The following is a 19,746-nucleotide window of genomic DNA, read 5'->3' as shown; positions in this document are numbered from 1 at the left end:
AATGGCTGCATGGTATGTCGCCTGCAGATGATAGGATTTTAGTGTCGTTTCCTGATTTTTGAAAACTCACAAGCAATGCCACAGTGAATATCCTTTTATATTGTTCTTTACAAAGCCCAGAATTGTCAATCTGATAATATATTCAACTGCTACATCATTTGACAAATCAGAAGAAAAAAATCTACTTGCATGTGTGGACAGTAAGGCTTCTCAAATTTAATAACTTGATGTCAGGTCAACCTCCATTCATGTGAAGAACAAAGGTTGTCAAGTGCCAATTTCTGTTCCCAAACAAGATCAGACCTACACGAAAGGCCGGCATGGGGACACCAGGGAGCCGGGCAATGTGGGACTGGGAGTCCAGGTCCACTCTGCTTGGCTGGAAGGTGGAAGGTGGAGGCTGAGACTGAAAAGAAGCCCCAGAGGAGCAGCAAGAAAGCAAGGCTTGTGTTTTGTGTGCTCGGGATTGGCTGCTAGATTTTCCAAAACACAAGGGTAGAGGCGAGTGGGGCCGCTTGTTGGGATGATTCCCGAGGTGGGCAGTGAGGGTGGTCTCAGGCAGTGTAAAGGAAGAGGGCAGTCCCAGTGGGTATCATTCAAACACCCGGTGAAACAAACATGGGTAGCCCCATACAAGCCCAGAACCCCCTTCTGCAATCCCCAAATTCAACAGATCTGGAAAGCAAAAGTTTTTACACAAGCTATTTGGCAGCAAAACCTGAACTGGTGTGAAAATGATCTCAGATTTTTATCTATACCATTTGTGAGTTCTCATATATTTCACTGAAGAACTGCTAATATTCATTACTTTGTGGTGCTGTTTCACAGTATAAACTTTCCAAAACCATAAACGTTGAATGTCAAGGCACATCTAATCCCAAGGGCTAGGGTAAAAGACCTGCCAGGCCAGCTAGCTGAACAAGAGTCATTCCTGGGCTCAACAGGCAAGAGAAGGAGTTAAGACTACCAGGTGGTAGAGTGGGATGGGGGTGTACAAGTGGGGTCAGAGCAGTTCTAGGCCAAATTTTTTGGCTCCTGTGGACAAGGCAAATTTGAAAAGGAAGGGTTGGAAACAGGAATGCCATCAGCTCGAACAACTTTTCTTGTTTTTGGCTGCGCTGCACCGCACGGCTTGCAGGATTTTAGTTCCCCGACCAGGGATCGACCCTGGGCCACAGCAGTGACAGCGCCAAGTCCTAACCACTGGACCACCAGGGAACTCCCAGCTCTTAACAACTTTATACTCAATGTGGTTGCTGGTACCAAGGGAAGGCATAGTTCAATGATGACTGAACGTCCCATGCTGTTCCCCGGAGGTTTTTGTGCCACTGCAAAAGCCACATCATGATCCCTTTCCTATTTTTCAGAAGAAAATTTTCACACTCCCAATGACCACTGCTTCCCAACACCGACCAACCACCACGTACCACCCAGCAAGACCCAGCTCCTCCAGTGCCTCAACCCATGAGGCTTTCTCCAGGCTCCTGTTCCTCCCTATCACCTGCTCCCCTGCTTGTGGGACCAGGTCCCAACACCCCAGAGCCAGGCACACGGGATCCCCACTTTATATTTCAGCAGTATTTATATCTTATACTTTATATTCCCTGTCTCAGGGCCCTCCTCCAGGAAGAACCCTCCCTGGGCACACAGCTTCTAATATTAACATGTGCAAAAAGCAGAACCATTGCCTTTTTATAAAAAGCCACAGGTAATTGAAGGAGTAAGTTCTGTTTCTACAGTTAAATGACTGAATTTGGCTGAGCTCACTTGCAGATTTGGTAAAAAAAAAAAAAAAGAGAGAGAGAGAAAAAAAATACCTCCATTTTTGGCTCAGAAAACTGTCAGAATTATTAAAAAGTATGAAAATGAGTTCATCCTAGAAAGGAAACCACTTCCCCTGTAGCACTGAAGCCCCACAGAACAATGACACATACCGCCTGCCTCCAGTGTTGCCAGAGTCATAGACAAAAGAGCCTTACAAATATTTCTTACCATAGCTCCCTTTCCAAAACTGAGGCTGCAGCAGTAAATCTGACTCAAATAGGGCCTTTAGGAGGCGAGGAAGGACATATAACCGAGGTGTGTGTGTTTTTCTGGGATCCTGACGATACTCGGGAACTGTGCAGCTGGGTTTTCGGGGCAGGAGAATCCTCCAAGGGAGCTCTAAGGGCAGAGGTCCAGGTGAAAAGGAGGGTAAGAAAAAAAGCAGGCAGAAGACAGCGCTTCCCACGTGGAGCTACAGTCAGCACTTCTTAGAGCCTTTGTAAAGTCCCCCAAAGAAGCATGTTTTATAAAGGTATAATCAGGATGTCACAAAATACTCAGTGTGGGACAATACACATGGGAACTCCAGAGACAAGCTATGCCTCTGTCCCTTCACTTCGAGTACCCGGAGTGCCCTCCCTATGCCAGCCCAGCTATACTCAGGCCCCCAGCAGCCACGCTGGTATCACTGAGAGCCTCCTCGTGGGCCTGTATCCATCCTGCTTCCTCCCCAGATGCTGATAAACAAGTTCTCCATCCAGACCTCTGGGGGGACCCAACCTGCAAGAGCTCCTTCGCTCTTTGGACTATTCATTTGCCTGCTGGTCGGATTCTGGTTTTCAGGCTGGAGTCTTGGTATCTTTGCCCAACCACACAGCTTTGAGGCACAGTCATGGCTGGCCGCCACCACCAAGGCCAGCAGGGTTGACTGCCCACAGCCTGCAGTCTCTCTCCTTCCTGGAAGGCTTTAACAATGGCCCACACAAAAGAGCAGGTGACACCCCTGTGCTGGGGGTTTTCCTCCAACAGATCCAAGTCACATGACATTCAGTGACACTCTGGAACATACCAGAACTGTGTTTGGGGTTACTGCCTACCAAATGGTTTTTCACAAATAAACTTGTTGACTTAAATAATATGTGGGTGTTTAAAAATTCTTCCAGGGGGCTTCCCTGGTGGCGCAGTGGTTGAGAGTCCGCCTGCCGATGCAGGGGACACAGGTTCATGCCCCGGTCCAAGAAGATCCCACATGCCGCGGAGCGGCTGGGCCTGTGAGCCATGGCCACTGAGCCTGCGCGTCTGGAGCCTGCACTTCTGGAGCCTGTGCTCCACAACGGGAGAGGCCACAACAGTGAGAGGCCCGCGTACGGGGGGGTGGGGATTCTTCCAGTTCAAAAATAAAAACCAAACTTCCCTATCAACAGAGAAACAGACAGGTATATGTCCACACAGTAGAATACTTTTAGCAATGAGAACTAATTACTGATTTTGTGCTATCACACAGATGCCTGATGGAAAAATAAGAATCAAAAAAACATATACTGCATAATTCTATTTCTATGAAGGCAAAACTAAGGTGAGAAAAATCAAAGAAGTTGCAAGTGGAAACAGGTGTGACTGGAAGGAACTCAAGGGAGATGTTCTGGAGCCATGGATGTGTCGTTATGTCGTCTTGGTAGAAGGAGTAGGTACACAGGTGTATAGAATTGTCAAAATGGGGAACTCCCTGGTGGTCCAGTGGTTAAGACTCAGCGCTTCCATGGCGGCAGCAGGGATCTCAGGTTCGATCCCTGGTGGGGGAACTAAGATCCCGCAAGATGTGCAGCGTGACCAAAAAATTTAAAAAGAACTGTCAAAATGTATACTTTTTATTTATGTAAATTATACCTAAAAAATAATAAGTGAGGGGGAAACCCTCCCAGCGACCACCTAGCGGTGGTGGGGTGAAGCTTGGAGCCCAGCCTCAGCATGGGCTCCTCACAGCTACAGACCTAATAAATACTCTTTGAGCCCATAAATGAGTTACTCCAATGGCCCCACATAATTTACTTCTAATAGGTCACTACCATTCTTCCCACAATGTTCCCATTAGGTATTATTTTTCCTTTGCCCTCCACTATAAATATTATCTTAAGTTTAATCTCACAAGAGGCAAGTCGGACTAACTCCCTGGAGGTTTTGATAAAAATTAGAACCCCGAGTCCGATTTACAGCCCCACAGGCGGCCAGCGGTCACACAAAGCCCTACGAAATCATTAGTGTGCCAGCTGCCGCCCAGGCTTGCACCTGACCTCTGATGTACTAATGAGTGGTCCAGGCAGCTTCCAGCAGCAAATAAAAGAGATTTGTTCCAACACAGAGATCACCGCCCACGTAAATTATAGACTTTCAAATCAGGCACGAAAAGATGGATTTTGACACAGATACACAGTTTTCCTGTTTCCTGTCGCAAAAGCAAGGCCCAGTTTTAATCTGTTGTGTTCTAGACCAGAATTGGTGGTACTGGGAGGCTGACTGTAAAAAATGGCCAGACTGTAGGTGGCCACGTAACTCAGTCCTCACCTCTTAAACAGTGGGCAACGCCATGCACCCGAAACCTTTCACCACCACCCCCCCTGAAGTAGCAAAAAGGGTCTCAATGGCCTGCATGGCTGAGATCATGTGGACAGGTGGATGTAAAGCAAAGGAAAGCACTCACCTCGAGAAGGGAAGCAGAAATAAAGACTCAGGTAAGAAAAGAAAATTCATAACAAAAAAGGTTTTGAAATATTACTAGCCGTATCTTATCCCTCCAATAAGGGATAACAACCCAATATAACTGTTCCTTTCTCTCCCCAATTCGGCAAGTTCTATAATCCGGAGTAGCTGGGCGCCTGTTACTCAGTTGTCCGCTGCCTTGGGCAACACAGGTCCAACACTGGTCTTCCCGACGGCCCCGTGTGACACTGTCACCCCCGGTGACAATTTTAAGAGCCAGCTAACTTCACACCAAGCACTGCCTCCAAATCAGGAGGTTAGGGCTTCCCTGGTGGCGCAGTGGTTGAGAGTCTGCCTGCCGATGCAGGAGACACGGGTTCATGCCCCGGTCTGGGAAGATCCCACATGCCGCGAAGCGGCTAGACCCGTGAGCCATGGCCACTGAGCCTGCACTTCTGGAGCCTGTGCTCCTCAACGGGAGAGGCCACAACAGTGAGAGGCCCGTGTACAGGGGAAAAAAAAAAAAAAAATCAGGAGGTTAACCGAATATTTAATGCTGTAGGAATCTTATTCACAGGCAGGAATGATTTAAATTGGGGAGGGGGGCCCCATCAAGAAAGCAGTAGATGGACTCTGTGAATTCTCTCAATGCCATTAAGGGCCGCCCCTCGACGTGGGGCTGGGGCGAGGGCTCCCCGTGTGTCTGTGGAGCCCTAAGCCTAGGCTCTTTGGCGGCACTCCTCAAAACTGCTCCCATCAAGGAGAGCATCAAATAGAGAGCAGACAGACACACTCCTCTATCCCCTGTGACACCTCAGGAATCACCAGAGGCTTTCTCAACAGTTTCCTCTGTGACCAAGAGCAGAGGGGCCTCAAACCACAGCTCCAGTGCAGCAGCTGAGGGTGAAAGGAAAAGCCTCAGTCTTATCAAGAAATGGATTTCTTTTTAAAACTCTTTTCAAGTTAGCACTTTGTTAGGCAATTAATTTAAATCACACCCTCCTTCAACTCCAACAACAGGAAACTTAATCCCTCGGACACCCCTACAAATGAAACAGAGCCAGGCCAGGCCGGGAGACCAGCTTTATTTAAAGAGTCACCTGTCACCCATGCTGGGCTGGGCAACACGGGGAGGAATAGGAGCCCCGGGGCCGGTTCTGTGGTCCAGGCAGTCTACAGGGTGGGTCTTAATCCCTCCCCCATCGCAAGGGGAAAAAATCCAAACTGCAGCGAGCAGTGGAGACCTCAGGCTAGCAATGAAGCCCTGAACCTTTGGAGTTCACCCACCCCTCTTCCCACCAGTGTGCACAGATCCTGATAGCTGCGGTCCTAAAGCACTAATTACAGCAGGATTTGGCAAGGAGTCAGGGAACCCCAACACCAGGCCAGCAGCGCGATTTCAGGCAGGGAAATGCCAACTAACCAGGAATAAGATACAATCTGAAAAAAGATCAACATCTGGGGACACTACAGGTAAAACCACTGGAGTCAAACTCCTGTTTAGAGGAGCCTGAATTCCCAGGACCACTCATCATGCATGAACGAAGTTGTAATGAGAAAATAATGGTAATGAGAAAAAATTCAGGTCTCAGATACGGATGGAGCTTCGTCAGAAATCCCACTTCATTCCAACGAAGGAAGCCTGAGCTTCACCTCTTTGCACTGCACCTGCGTGCTGTTCAATAGAACTTGACAGCCCGCTGACCCTGACCCAGCAGGTAATGCAACCAGGAGACACAGGAGGGGAGGGGCAGAACCTCCCCAGCACCCCCCAAGCAGATACTCAAGGATAAACTCCAGTTCAAAGACTAGACCTGACTGGGTGGGGAAAGAAAATCCCCACCTGAGCTGGGAAACAATCAGGTGGGAAACAATCAGGTGGAGTGTTATGTAAGCTAAAGTTCAAGGCGGATGATAAAGGAACAGCCCTTAAATTGGTTTCTCCTTGGGTTTTTTAACTTCTGACCTGCTTCGTTTGGCTCTCTGTGGGAGAGCGAGCAGGGAGTCGCCCTTAACTTTGGCTGGCACCTAACCAGGAATGGTGAGATGCGAGGCCAGGGAGATGCAGACGTTTGTCTGTGATGGATCCTCAAATTGCTGTATTTTGAAGTTCTGGCCCCAGGTGGCTCTTCCTCAGCCCCTCTACACAGGAACCCACTGCACCTCGAACTCCAAGGGCCTTCCCCAAACAAGAGGCCCACTGGGAGTCTCCGGCTGGCCTGTCCACTTCTGGGTCAGCCGTGGGGACCCTCCTGGCTCTCCCAACCTTTGCCTCCTGGATGTTAACTTCATCTATTTTAGAGACAGCTTTAATACAGGTTGTAGTCTCTGAGGCCATGATGTCCCTAACAAGTATGCGGTGTTTGCAGATTTTTTGAACAACATTTTCCTTTATTTTCAGAAACTTGTTTTCCTTAGGCACTTGTAGATCTATTGATAAAACATAGAGAATAAACCATAATGGAAAAGAATATAAAAAAAGAATGTATATATGTGTATAACCGAGTCACTCTGCTGCACAGCAGAAATCAGCATAAAACTGTACATCAACCACACTTCAACAACAAAAAAACCAACATAGAGGGAAAGCTGTCCTAGTAAAGATACATTGCAACATTTGCTGATTTTTTTTAAAACCATTTACACTGGACTCAAGGCTTTCAGCTAAGAGCCTTGGGAGGTTTAAAAAACAACTCAAGTTTCCAATCTCCTACAAGTCTTGGGTGGTCAGTTTGGGGAAGTCCAGTCTGTTTGTGTTGTCTAAGCATAATTATTAACAACACCCTCCTTCACTCTCAAAAATGACCCAGTTTGGAAACCCACTGGACAGGATCAGTAAGACAAATGGGGAACTAACCAAAATACATGAGGGCAGATAGGAAAAACTGCCACCCAGAGAAGTACCAAATCCCTTCATAGGACTTACTGTGGTTGCATGGCCTGGGGGTGGGGCAGACAAGTCAGAAATGGCTTCTTAGAAAGAATGGGATAACGGGATTTTTTTTTTTTTTTTAAAGGATGGGATGGAAGATTTACAAGTCCAAACAAAAGGAACACCTCCAGCAGAGAAGCACACTGTTCTTGGTCCAAGTGCAGGGAAGAATCTGGAGTAGACTGGAGGGGAAAGTTAGCTGGGAGCTCAAGGGCGGGGGGTGGGGCGGGGGGGTGAGGGAGTTGGGGGTAGGTGGCCTCACGGGGACAACATGGAAGGAGGCCAGGGCACAGCCTGGGGTCAACTTTTTTGTTAAGTCAAAAAACCTGGGTTCACATATTGATGTGGTCCTTCCTTCTCCAGCTCTTTTGGTTAAGTGGGCTCACTGAGCTGTTTCCACCCATAAAATGGGGAGAATACACTCCATCTCGTGGGCGGTGGTGAAGAATTCATAAGAGAAGTGCGTGAAATGCAAATGCTGACCGGCAGTTCCAGCAGCAAAGAGCAGGGTGGCGGCCTGCCTGTGAGGGCTCCAGCTTGGTAAGTGGCCAGGCAAGTTAAATCAACTCCAGGAACCTGTTTGCAGGGCTGGATATGTTTGCAAGGCAGGACTGATAAGGGCTGTAAAGCCACTCCAATGGCCTTTGGGGCCGTTGTTCACCAGAGCTGTGACTTTCTTTGCCCACTGAATGGAATGTTGAGAGATTCCATAAATACGCTTGGAAAAGGCATACTGGAAGACCACCTCTGACTTGCACATATCTCCAACTTCCTATGCAGCCACCCTGCCTGCTCCTCCACTCTCATCAGTCAGATCAGCCTCTTTCAGGCCCTCCCAACAGATGTCATATGTTCAACATGAATCCCCGAGGCAGGCACATTTCCTTACTGCACCCGCTCCGGGCACCAGGCCCTTCCCCTCTAAGAGGTGACAGTCCACCAGGAGGGATGATGAGTAAGGCCAACAAGTTCAGGGCTGAGGGAAGAAAGCTAACACTGGAGCTTCGATGTAAATCTCAGCACATTTCCTGGAGGAAGGGAAGCCCGAGTTTAGTCTAAAAGTGCAAACAGGAATGGGTGGGATAAAAGGTCCAGACAAGGAAGACTCTGGCAGGGAAACGCAAGACACCTTCTCACTCTGCCTGAGATTCCACTGTCGCTGCCCTACAGTCTCTTCTCCACGGGGAGAGCACCTTTTAAAGTCAGAGACAGCACCCCCTCCTTGAAGCCCTCCAGTGGCTCCCATCGTGCCACTGTTTGGATGGGTCATCCTGGACGCCACCTATCCTGGACTCCACCTGCTGTTCCCTCTGCCTGAGAACTGTGCCCACCACCACCACCCCGCCGCCCATCCATATAAGGTTCCCTTCCCCAGTTCATTCAAGTCTCAGTATCACTTCCTCAGGAAGACACTTCCCCTGACCACTGGCTTCCCCTGCTGAATTTTCTTTGTAGCACTTTTCACTACCTGAAAGTATCTATTCACTGGTTCATGGTCTGTCTCCTCACTGGAATTTACGCACTGCAAACGCTGCGAATTCTATCTTGTTCAACACTTCCTTCCCAGTCCCTACATGTCTGGCACATGGATGCTCAGTGAACAATCGAGTAACTCTACTTAGGTGAGGGGTTGGCACTATATCCACCAGAACACACAGAAAAGGGGTGACGGCCAGCACTTCTGCAGCAGGTCCCCAGATAAACTGAGATGTTCTGGCCACCTGTTTGACCTTGTTTAGCCATCTCACTAACTGCTGATGAAAAACACCTCACTTCAAAACAAAAACAAAGCAAAAAACAAGGAAAGTGGAAGGGGAAGGAGACGGTGGGAGATTTGTTCCAAGGTGTGCAGGTCTAAAATGTGAACAGAAATCTAGGTTATGATAGGGAAATCCAGCTCCCATCACTAGCAGGTAGTATCTGGGTGAATTTATGAACTTTTCCAGGAAAAGCCACTCGTGTGCAACTGCAGATGGTTGCACATATTTTGCTACACCTCTCATCAAAATATAAAATCTACTTCCCCTCTGCTTGAATTGGGGCTGGTCTTGCAACTTCCCCTGCCCAGTCAAAGGCGTGGTGGTCACGCTATAAGCCTTGATGTGCTTGGTTGGAGCACTCACTCTCAGAGCCCAGCAGCCGTGCCCTGAGAAACCCAGGCCACAGAGAGAACCCAGGCACCCCAGGCTGCCAGCCCTAGCGGACCACCAGCCAGGGGAGCCAGCCCCCGCAGACCTTTCAGACCAGCTGACTTTCCACCTTCAATAACAAGGCCAAAAGGCACACTGCGGAGTCAGGAGAAACAATCAATAATCAAAACACCATTTCAATCTTATCCATGAGAAAAGATAGAACAGTTTTTCACTGAAAATAACGCCTTCTTCCCTTCTCGAGTAAGGCCTAGGGTTAGAATAAGATAGTCAAGGTTCTTTCCCAGCTCTGCCCACAGCTAATTCCATCAAAATTCAATTCGTGGGTTCCACCGCAGACCCTGATCAGGCAGCAACCACAGAGGGAGAGCCTGAGGAAAATGCAGATTCTTAAAACCCCAAGAGCTGGTCACAACCTCTCAGAGCCACAACAGCCTACTAAGCCCACGCATAAGCATCTTTCCATGTCCGAGACCAGGTCTATGAACAGGTCGTTCTCCAGAAATAACTACCCAGAACGTGGTAGAAAACCATTAAAGTGGGGGGAAGAAGAGTGTAAATCCCCAGTAAGCTTCCAAAATGATGTCTTTCCAGGGGTCATCCCTAAGCCACTGTCTCCCACACACTTCTGACAAAACCAAACTCCAGATCTGACACTCCTGTGGGTCTGGATCTATAATCCTATTTCTCAACCCCAGCCCACTGTGGATCTCAGGAAAAGCCTTAATCTCCATTTCTTCTCAGGAAAAAGAGAGGGCATACTTATCACCCCTCCAGCAATAAGAACCTTTACAAGCTTTATATTCAAGCCATCCAGCTAGGAATTCGGCACTTCCTTGAAAGAAAAGATGATTTATAGCACCATGTTTGTGATTGGAAGCAAGCTAAATGTCCACCAATAGGAGACTAGTTAAACAACTGTTATATAGACTGATTACTGGGGCAACCATGAAAAAGAATATGATCCATGGAATGAACTCCAAAATACACTACCGAGGAGAAAATAAGGAAGGAGTAGTGTGCTACTATTCGAGCAAAGGTAGAAAATAGGTTCAAGAATTCAGGAGTACCTGAATGTGCTTAGATGCCATAGGATACTATTGTGTAGTATTTTTCACCCCACGCCCAACTGCAGTGTGTTGATGTAGTTATTTATTTTTAATTAATTTATTTATTTTTGGCTGCGTTGGATCTCGTTGTTGCACGTGGGCTTTCTCTAGTTGCCGTGAGCGGGGGCTACTCTTTGATGCAGTGCACAGGCTTCGCATTGCGGTGGCTTCTCTTGTTGCAGAGCACTGGCTCTAGGCACGCAGGCTTCCGTAGCCTGTGGCATGCAGGGTCACTAGCTGTGGCACACAGGCTTAGTTGCTCAGCGGCATGTGAGATCTTCCCGGACCAGGGCTTGAACCTGTGTCCCCTGCATTGGCAGGTGGACGCTTAACTACACTGTGCCACCAGGGAAGTCCCAATGTAGTTATTTAGAACCTAATGAAATTGTAAATACTTTTTGCTATTCCCTCACATTCCTAAAATATTTGCTGAGATAAGCTACATGTTTAATTACTGTTTACACTAAATAAATAACCAATATCAGATATTAACATGATATAATGTGAAGTGAAAAACAGAATACAAATCGTATGCACAGTATGATCTTCATAGGGGAATGGAGGGGTGCCCACTTTCTTTTAAGCCATGAAATCAAGAATGATATAAACCAGGGAATTCCCTAGTGGTCCAGTGGTGAAGACTCGGTACTGTCACCGCCGTGGGCCCGGGTTCAACCCCTGGTCAGGGAACTAAGATCCCACAAGCCACACGGCATGGCAGAAAAAGAATGATATAAACCAAACTGCTAATTATGGGTTAGGATGACCAGCCACTTAGTTTACTATATTTTTTTGTTTCCACATAGGGCATCTATTAGGGGGCTCGAATGAAGCATAGGGCTCCTCCCCTGAGGTTCATTTACCCAAGCACCGTCAGAGCCAGAAGGAATTTAATAATGGCAAACACGTCTCGAAGTGCTTACTGGGGTCAGTCCCTAGACCAGATGCTGTACACACATAAACTTGTTTAAGCCTCATCACAGCCTTATTGGTTAGCGAGTATTATTAGTATCCATTTTACAGATGAAGAAACTGAGGCGTAGATAGTGACTTGCCCAAGGACACAAGTAGAAAGTGGCAGAGCCTGGCTCCAGAGTCAATGTAGAAACCACAGGGGTTTGCCGCCTCTATTAACGGCGACAACACTCCCTCCCCCACAGCCTTGGAAAACTCACCTCTGTAATCTCCCACCACCCATCTAGGGTTTAGTAATACTGTGGCACAGGCAACCTGCGTGCCAACAACCACTGCTAACATCAATCCTCCGACTCAATTTTTTTCTTTTTTCATGAATCCCCAACTCAACAAAACCCTCGATGGCTCCACACTGCCTATGGGTCAAGAATAAACTCAAGTTGAACACGTCTTACTTTAAGAGCATATTCCCCAGGCACCCTAAAATGAACTCAGGATGATGAAACCTCTCTGGGCAGGTTTTTGTCTTGCTTTGGCCTCTGCTCCTAACCGCTCGCCTCTGGGTAATGGAGCCCCTTACCCTCTACAGAGGGTTTATCCCAACCACTCATCAAATTTCTACACAACCCCCCCCCACGCATAACCTAGTGAACAGGCGGCAGAGCTGGAAGAACCTATTTATCTATCTCCCAGCCCTCACAGCCCTGTGGTCCGAGGGAAGGCGCACGGCTCAACGTCCTTCTCCAGGATGTGCCCCAGGGCTCCAGTTCAGGCCACAACACTGCCCCTAATTTCACTCAGGCCCCACAATCCAAAAGGCTACCCGCCCCCCAAGGGGATCTGTGATCAATTTGGTCCAAGGCTTACGGCCAATCATAAAATAGCTGGGTCCAAGATGGCGGCTGGTCCAATACGGAGCCTTTGTTCCTAGCGACTCCCTCCGCGTCACAATCTCCCTCCCGCCCTGCAAGAGGGAAGTTGACAGAAAATTCCTTCCCCACCTCCCCCACAAGAGACAGTTGTTTATGCCTGGATGGTGAAACGAGGTTTCCTTTCTTTCTCTTTTGCAACTTCAGTACTTGCCACCCTGAAATCGTTAAGCTCCAAAAAGGGAATTTCTAGGATTGTCCCACAGGAGGTAATTACTTTTAAACCCGAATCGCCCCATCCCTCTCAAAGCTCTAACATCACTACCAGTCAGAAGAAAAGGTGTAGGTAAGAGCGACTAAGAGAATTCGAACAACTCTCTGCTGGCCGAGTGAATTCAGTTGAGGAGGAGGAAGGCCTACAAAGTCAACTCTGCACACGCTTCTTATTTATGGACTCAGCTCTTCTGCTAATTGTTTGCATTCAACTTAGTACCGACTGCGTTCACCTATCAACTGAATTCACTTTCTTTGCTCACTGTAGGCTGAAATTTAAATTTCAGGATTTGGGAAATTTTTTTTAAAGTAGGAGCGGGGGTGGGGATGGAATTAAAACCAACGCCTATCAAAAAGAGAACACACTTTTCCCGATTCCCCTGAAGAAACACTGTCAAACAGGTTTTAAAATGCAGTAGTTGAATTAGGGACGTTTCCAGTCACATTTCGGGAAAGGGAGCTTTTTTAATGGCCTGTTCATGAAAGTCCTAAAACAACAGGAAGGTGGAGAAGGTTGTTTTAAAAAACTAATAATGTTTTTCTCATCTTGTGTATTTTGACAAGTAGCTTTTTCTACTCAAACCCCTCCCCCTCTCTCCCCCTCAGGTTTTCTAATGTGAATGGGGTTGCTGGTGGGGGTGGAGAAATGACTTGAGATTTCGGGATTTGATCAATGCAACATGTTAGGGGCAGAGCACAAGGTCAAAAGGAAATGATTAATCCCACAAGAGAAACAGGCGGATGGGGCAGGGAATGGCTCCCCTACAAAAGCCTCACTAATAAATAGGTCAAAAGATTAAAAAAAAAAAAAAAAAAACCGCTGGTGAGCAAGGTTTCCTCCCCAACCCAGACTCAGCAGTTCATCCTAAAATAGTTTCTAGAATCCAAAGAACATTAGTCGACACAAGCCAGTTTTCCTTCGGGTTATTTTTATTGGCTGATTACATTCCAGCTGTTGCCAAAGGGGGTCCAGAATCGGGGGAGAATAACCCCAGTCATCTGGATGACTAGACACTCTATGACAATTTCCATTACTGGAGAGAACCATGCTGTCATTAATGGAGACGGGGATATTTCAGGCCTACTTAAAAGAAGTTAGCAGTCCAGACATACAATATCCCTTTGAAATGCTATGACATCAACACTCTGAAAGTACATAAATAGGTCAAACACAAGGAGTGGGGAGGGAAATGCCTTACAAAAATCCTCTGGGAGACAATTTTCCTCTTAGCTTTTTTCACCCTCCCTAATGCTTTTTTGCTTTTAGAGCATCACATGCAAAAATTCATATTTCTAATTAATGATGCACATTTTCCCGCTCTAATCACCACATTCTCCTGTTCAAACAAACCCCAGATAGGCCACAGGGCTGGCACTGTAAACAAGCTCAGTCTGGCCTCAACACTCTTCTGCTCCCTTTACCTACCTCATCCCCCAAAGAACCCAGAGACTGGAAGGCTTCCTCACCAAGGGCCTCAGGGGCTCAATCCTGACACTGTCCAGGCTGGGTGGGGTTCTGTTCCACTTTTAAAATTTCATGGTAACAGATGACTATCTCGATTGAAAGGCACTCAAGACATCCCCCAAGAATGCTTTGAGCCACAAAATTTTTTTTTTTTTGGTTTGTTTTGTTTTGTTTCTGGCCGCGTGGCATGTGGGATCTTAGTTCCCCGACTAGGGATCGAACCCTCACCCCCTGCATTGGCAGCACAGAGTCTTAACCACTGGACCACCAGGGAAGTCCCTGAGCCACAAAATCTTACACATTACAGGGGAGGAGCCCTCAATTTGCATCCACAATTGTGAGGGTGCATGGGTGTCAGATTCTCAGAAGTCCCCGACTATTAAAAAGAAAAAGGTAGGATTCCCCTGGTGGCGCAGTGGTTAATTAAGAATCGGCCTGCCAACACAGGGGGCACGGACTCGAGCCCTGATCTGGGAAGATCATATATGCAGCGGAGCAACTAAGCCCGTGCACCACAACTACTGAGCCTGCGAGCCACAACTACTGAGCCCTCGTGCCACAACTACTAGAGCCCATGCTCCGCAACACGAGAAGCCACCGCAATGAGAAGCCTGCGCACCGCAATGAAGAGTAGACCCCGCTCGCTGCAACTAGAGAAAGCCCGTGCGCAGCAACGAAGAGCCAATGCAGCCAAAAATATAAATTTATAGAAAAAGGTAAAGAATCCAGTTAATGCGCTCAACTCTGCCCCTTCCATGAGACAAAAAGAGCGGAGTGGAAGGAGGCTTGTTTATCCAGGTAAACAAGCGTGGCTAATATAGGAATAAGGATCAGAACTCGGGGCCCTCCTGTTTACAAATCCGTCCTAGTAGGGGATCCCAATGCCAGGTTTATAGTCCAAAGCCAACCAGAGGACTCAGCTCTACCTTCCCTCAGCCCCACAAGAAAAGATCTGCTTGCTCCCTTCTGACCTTATCCGTCCAAACTGAGGCCCATTTCCCAAAGCACAGCTTTTAACTTTAAATTGCAGTCACTGTGCCCATCCCCCCCAGCTCTCTGCTTAAGGTCCCCCCTGACCTCCCAGGGCCAGGATCCCCAGGATCCCATTTCCTAAAACAAGAGAATCCTTGAAATTTTTAAAAGTGTCTTAACCCTCCCCCAACCCCAGACACCGAGGCTGCAGGGAGCCCGCTGGCTGAGGTGGAGGTGGGGGGCGTTGGGGGGTGTGGGTCCCGGGTGGCAGGGGCCGGAGGGAGGTCGGCCAGGGTCAGGGAAGGAAAAGCAACCCATCCACCAATGCGAGCTGCAGCCACAGGAGGCTTTGCTTGGCTTCCTGGGTCTTCCTGCCACCTTGGGTCCCAGCTGCTCCTCCACTGGCTCCACCGCAGCCTGGCTACTGGCCCAGGCTTCAGCCAGCTGCCAGGACTGGTGGCCAAAGGGTAAAAATGAAGAACACACAGCATTGTTTAAATGCCCGGCAAAGGGAAAGTAACCTCATACTCCTGTTCACGGATGCAGTGTAGTGTATTCCTGAGCCTCATTTCCCAGAAGGAGCATGAAAAGAAGCAATCCTTAGGAATATGAAATGATGAAGAGGGGGCAAAGCACCAGCAAAAACCACCTCCGTGTGTCTTCAGAGAGACATTTCCAACAATCCGATGCCCCGATGACTCAGGGCCCCATGCCCCCCCGGGGCAGAGGGGTAGTACCAGGATAGCAGTGAGGAAACCAGCTGACTTGGGCCAGACCTGTGGAACTCCCTTGGCAGGATTCCTCGCCCTGTAAGACCAAGAGGGCAGAGAGAAATGCACCCTACCCCAAGGTGCACAACTGTCAAAACTCAAACATTTCGGAGTGTGCATATAGGAATGCACCTACCCTGATCCCTACTCAACAAATAAGGAAACCGGGGCAAGAGGAGAGAGGAACGACCCTGCACAAGGTCACACAGCTGTAGGTGGCGCATAAAGGACACCCCAACACATTCCTTTCACAATGTGTCCTATCACAACGAAAAAGAAAAGACCAGAGCCCCATATGGAGAGCCACCTGAGCTGAGACTCAAGAGGCTGTGGGGAAGGGGCAGACCCTAAGTCAGATCTGTCTGGTTATTAAAACATTCCTCTGCCACATGAGGAAGGGGCTGCATTTAACGGAGCACAGATACTCGGTGGATACTTGCCAACTCGATGGACATTATAAGTCAGGCTCTGGGCTGGATGCTGCCCTGCCTCAACAGGTTTAAAAAGCACAACTCAAAAAAAAAAAGCACAACTCATGAGCCATAGCCCCATCTCCATTTTACAGATGGTGGAAACTGACGTTTGGCCCGGGTCAGAGGGCTGGTACGCAATGTGACCCAGAAATTGCATGAAAGACACCAAGGGGCTTTATTTTTATTCCCTCACGGGGCTAGGCATGTTAATATTATTAATCCACAACATGCACAACTCGTTTGTGATGGCATGTAAAGCTCAAGTTACCTAGTGCCCACTGCTTCAAGGTCTGTATGTCTATCCCTAAACTAGTGCCTACAACACTGCTAGAGTGTGCCAGAGGCACAAATATCGGTTTATAAAAGAGCTAACTGCTTTGTAGGCAAGACTTAAAAAGAAAGGAATGATGAAATGAAGGAAGGAGGGAGGGAGGAAGCCAGCCCTGGAGTAGTAGCAGGAGCTGCTCAGCCAGATGAAGGACATGGGGACGGAAAACTAGCTGTGAGCAGAGCAGCCAGCAGCTGCATTCTTCCATCCTCTGTGCCCCTAGGGAATCCCAGGTTTTTCGCAAGGTCTTTGTAGGTCTAGTTCTGTATCAGGAGCAGGGTATGGGCCACTATCTCCGAGTCTCCACCCAAGCAGTGGAATTCACCGTGGGCAATAAATGGCAGCCCTGGGGGCGGGTCTGGGGGACACATCCACAAGCTCACTGTTTCAGCCTTGTCTTAAAAATCACTGTACCCCCTCCATGACATAGCGGTGGCTGCTTTAATACAATCTTCAAATGAAAGGGACACTTGAGGAAGATGTGTCCTGTTTGGCACATTCCTCCCCGCACTCGTCTAAGACTCCTCTCCTGGGGGTGGGCAGCAGTGGATGAATTCAAGGTGGCCTTCGCCACTGTAAAGAGTCTGGATGAAACAACTAGACAGAGGAGGGAAAAAAGAGAAAGAGCTTTACTTACTGACTTAGTCTTTCAACGAAACATGGAATTTTTAAAAATTGGGATATAGTATAATATTAACAGATCAATTTCCCAAGGAAGAGCAGTGCAGCTCTAAAAGAATGATTATTTCTTAACCCAAAATGAAAGCTGAATGTGCAGCAGCCCCCAAGGGGGGGCGGGGAGGGGGGAGGCCCGGGCTTCCTCGGGGCTGCTACATGGTCTCCCCGACTGGGCATGGTGTGATGGCCCTTACTCTCCCTGACAAGCCACCCTGAGATGCTCCTGCGGCCTCCTCGCAGCCTAAGTGCCTGCCAGGCCCCGCGGGCCCCGTGCCTGTCAGACAGGTACCTGGAAGGCCTCCAGGTGGCTCCCATGTGGCTCTATTTAGACAGAGGAGGTGCCAACTGGCAGCAGGAGCAGCAGCTGAAGACCTGGCAACAGACGCAGCCTCGCCCCGGACAGCTGCGCGGACACCGGGACTCTGGCCCTGGCGCCCCGTCCCAGAGGGGCTAACCTAGTTCCAGCTGCTTTTGTCCGTAGCAGTTCCGCAGTTCCGCGGGCAGCAACTGTGGGGCATTTCACTCCAACACAGGCCAAAGCACTTCGTTAACCTGCTGAAATTGGATTTTCATCCCGATGTCAGTAAGACTGGAGAACTTTGGGGATATGAAGTAATGGACCCCTTGACCCTCTTTTCCAAAGTGGCTCAGAGGAGGGGACAATAATGTTATAGCTTGAAGTGAAACACCAAATAGTATGTTAAAGCATCATTTTTATCAAGGGCTGCTGAAATCAGGGCATCCTTTGATTAACAGGTGTATTGACAATTGGGGTTAAAATGCTAATGCAAAAAACAAAAGTGTGCCTGGGGCTCTGCTGTGACCTTAAATCTCCTCTCCTAGGGCACCACTTAAAACCTCTCTCTCAAAGGGGCCACCTGCATTAGAACCCCAAGGTGCTAGCTAAAAATGCAAATTGGAACCCCACCCCAGTTTTAAAGAATCAGAATCTCTGTGGGGTAGGTAGGGAGCCCTGGGGTTAATCAACTCCAGTCGTTGTTAAACTGGAAAGGGCTGATTTAAACAATAATGAAATGAAAAATATAAGCGAGCTCATAGTAGGCACTCACTAAAAATGCTCTTTGCATAAAATATTTTAATTCTGCTCCAATAGTTTAGGACACTTTATTTCACCTCCAGGCACCTTAACAGAAAAAGTACATTATCTGATGTTATTTGCATAACATTAAATCCAGGAGCTCCTCCACAAAGGAGGGCTGGTGTTCAGTGTTACTGTGGGCAGAGCCCACACCCTGGTTGCTTTCTGGTTTGGCTCTGCACCTTCCCAAGAGGGAGCAAGACAGTTTTCAGGGAGGTTCTAATCGCCCTTGGGAAAAAGGACTCCTTCCCTGAATGTTACTTGTCCTTGGCTAGGCTGGAACAGAAAATCCAGCAGGTAACAGAATAAACATGCAGGCGGTAGCCTGCTTCCCGGGGAAGTTTAAACACAGTTAATTAAAACCCTGCAGAATGGGAGGCAGGGGATTAGGGAGGCAGGGGATTAGTTCGTAGGGGGAAAGGGGGGGGGCCTGCTAGCAGGAGAGGTGATGCCTGCCTACCCAGAGCTCTCTCCCTAATCAAGATCCAATGTGCACCCCACCAGCCATCACTCCATTTGATAAGACCCAGCATCCCTTACTTAAGGGCCACTCTGTAAAGCCTGTCCCAAGAGCTGGGCAACCTCAAATGCCTTGTTCATCAAAAATGAAGCTTACTGAGGAGTTTACTGCTTTATCTTAAAATGCGGAAGAATGAAAATAAGGGAGGGAACTAGGTGGGGAAGGATCCTCTGAAGTGCAATAATCACTCAGCCCTTCCCATCTCTCCCCGCCCCACCCTGTCCCGCCCACCAGGATTCCCCTGCTGTCCCAGCCAGTCACACCTAGCTCCAGCACCCAGGGGGCCCTTGCTCGGTCACAAACTTTCCAGCCCAGGCCCTACTGGGAAGGGCTCAAGCCACCACCCCAGTAATCCTAAAAGGTTCTCCACTCCACCTCCCAATTACAGAAAACCAAGGGCATCACCATCAATTAAGCACCTAACTGCCTAAAGCCCGGGCAAAGATGCACAGGAGCCTGGCCCCTGCCCTGGGAGAGGGTCATTTATGAGCATTAAGCCCAGAGTAAGGCAGGCTCCCAGAGGCCCATAAAACTCCCAGGGGAGGAAGTGGGGATTAACCACTTCCTCCCACCCCTCAAGAAGGGGTTCCAAGCTCTACCAAATTGCAGAATAGAAGGGTTCCCAGGGCAGGAGAAACGGGGGACGTGGGTCAAAAGATCCCATAGCCGGGCCACGGCCTCTACCAGGGGACACGACTAACCCTGGGGTCTCTCAAGTTGCTTTGATTTTTA

At 48.5% G+C, this 19,746-nt stretch overlaps 1 protein-coding gene and 1 non-coding gene across 2 annotated transcripts in view; both read right to left on the bottom strand.

Moving 5' to 3' along the window:
- Positions 1–19,746, bottom strand: part of TRIM71 (tripartite motif containing 71) — a 58,371-nt gene that overhangs the window by 16,357 nt on the left and 22,268 nt on the right. The gene's annotated exons all lie outside the window — the stretch shown is intronic.
- TRNAD-GUC (transfer RNA aspartic acid (anticodon GUC)) lies at positions 1,147–1,218 on the bottom strand. Its single transcript has one exon. It is a non-coding gene; the product is annotated as a tRNA-Asp (tRNA).

This window comes from Aethalodelphis obliquidens, unplaced genomic scaffold, assembly GCF_003676395.1.
Source record: "Aethalodelphis obliquidens isolate GAN/ISIS:26980383/991018 unplaced genomic scaffold, ASM367639v1 scaffold62, whole genome shotgun sequence".
NCBI classification, from domain to species: domain Eukaryota; kingdom Metazoa; phylum Chordata; class Mammalia; order Artiodactyla; family Delphinidae; genus Aethalodelphis; species Aethalodelphis obliquidens.
The sequence above is the reverse complement of the archived record's forward strand: the minus strand, read 5'-3'. Positions and strand labels throughout refer to the sequence as shown.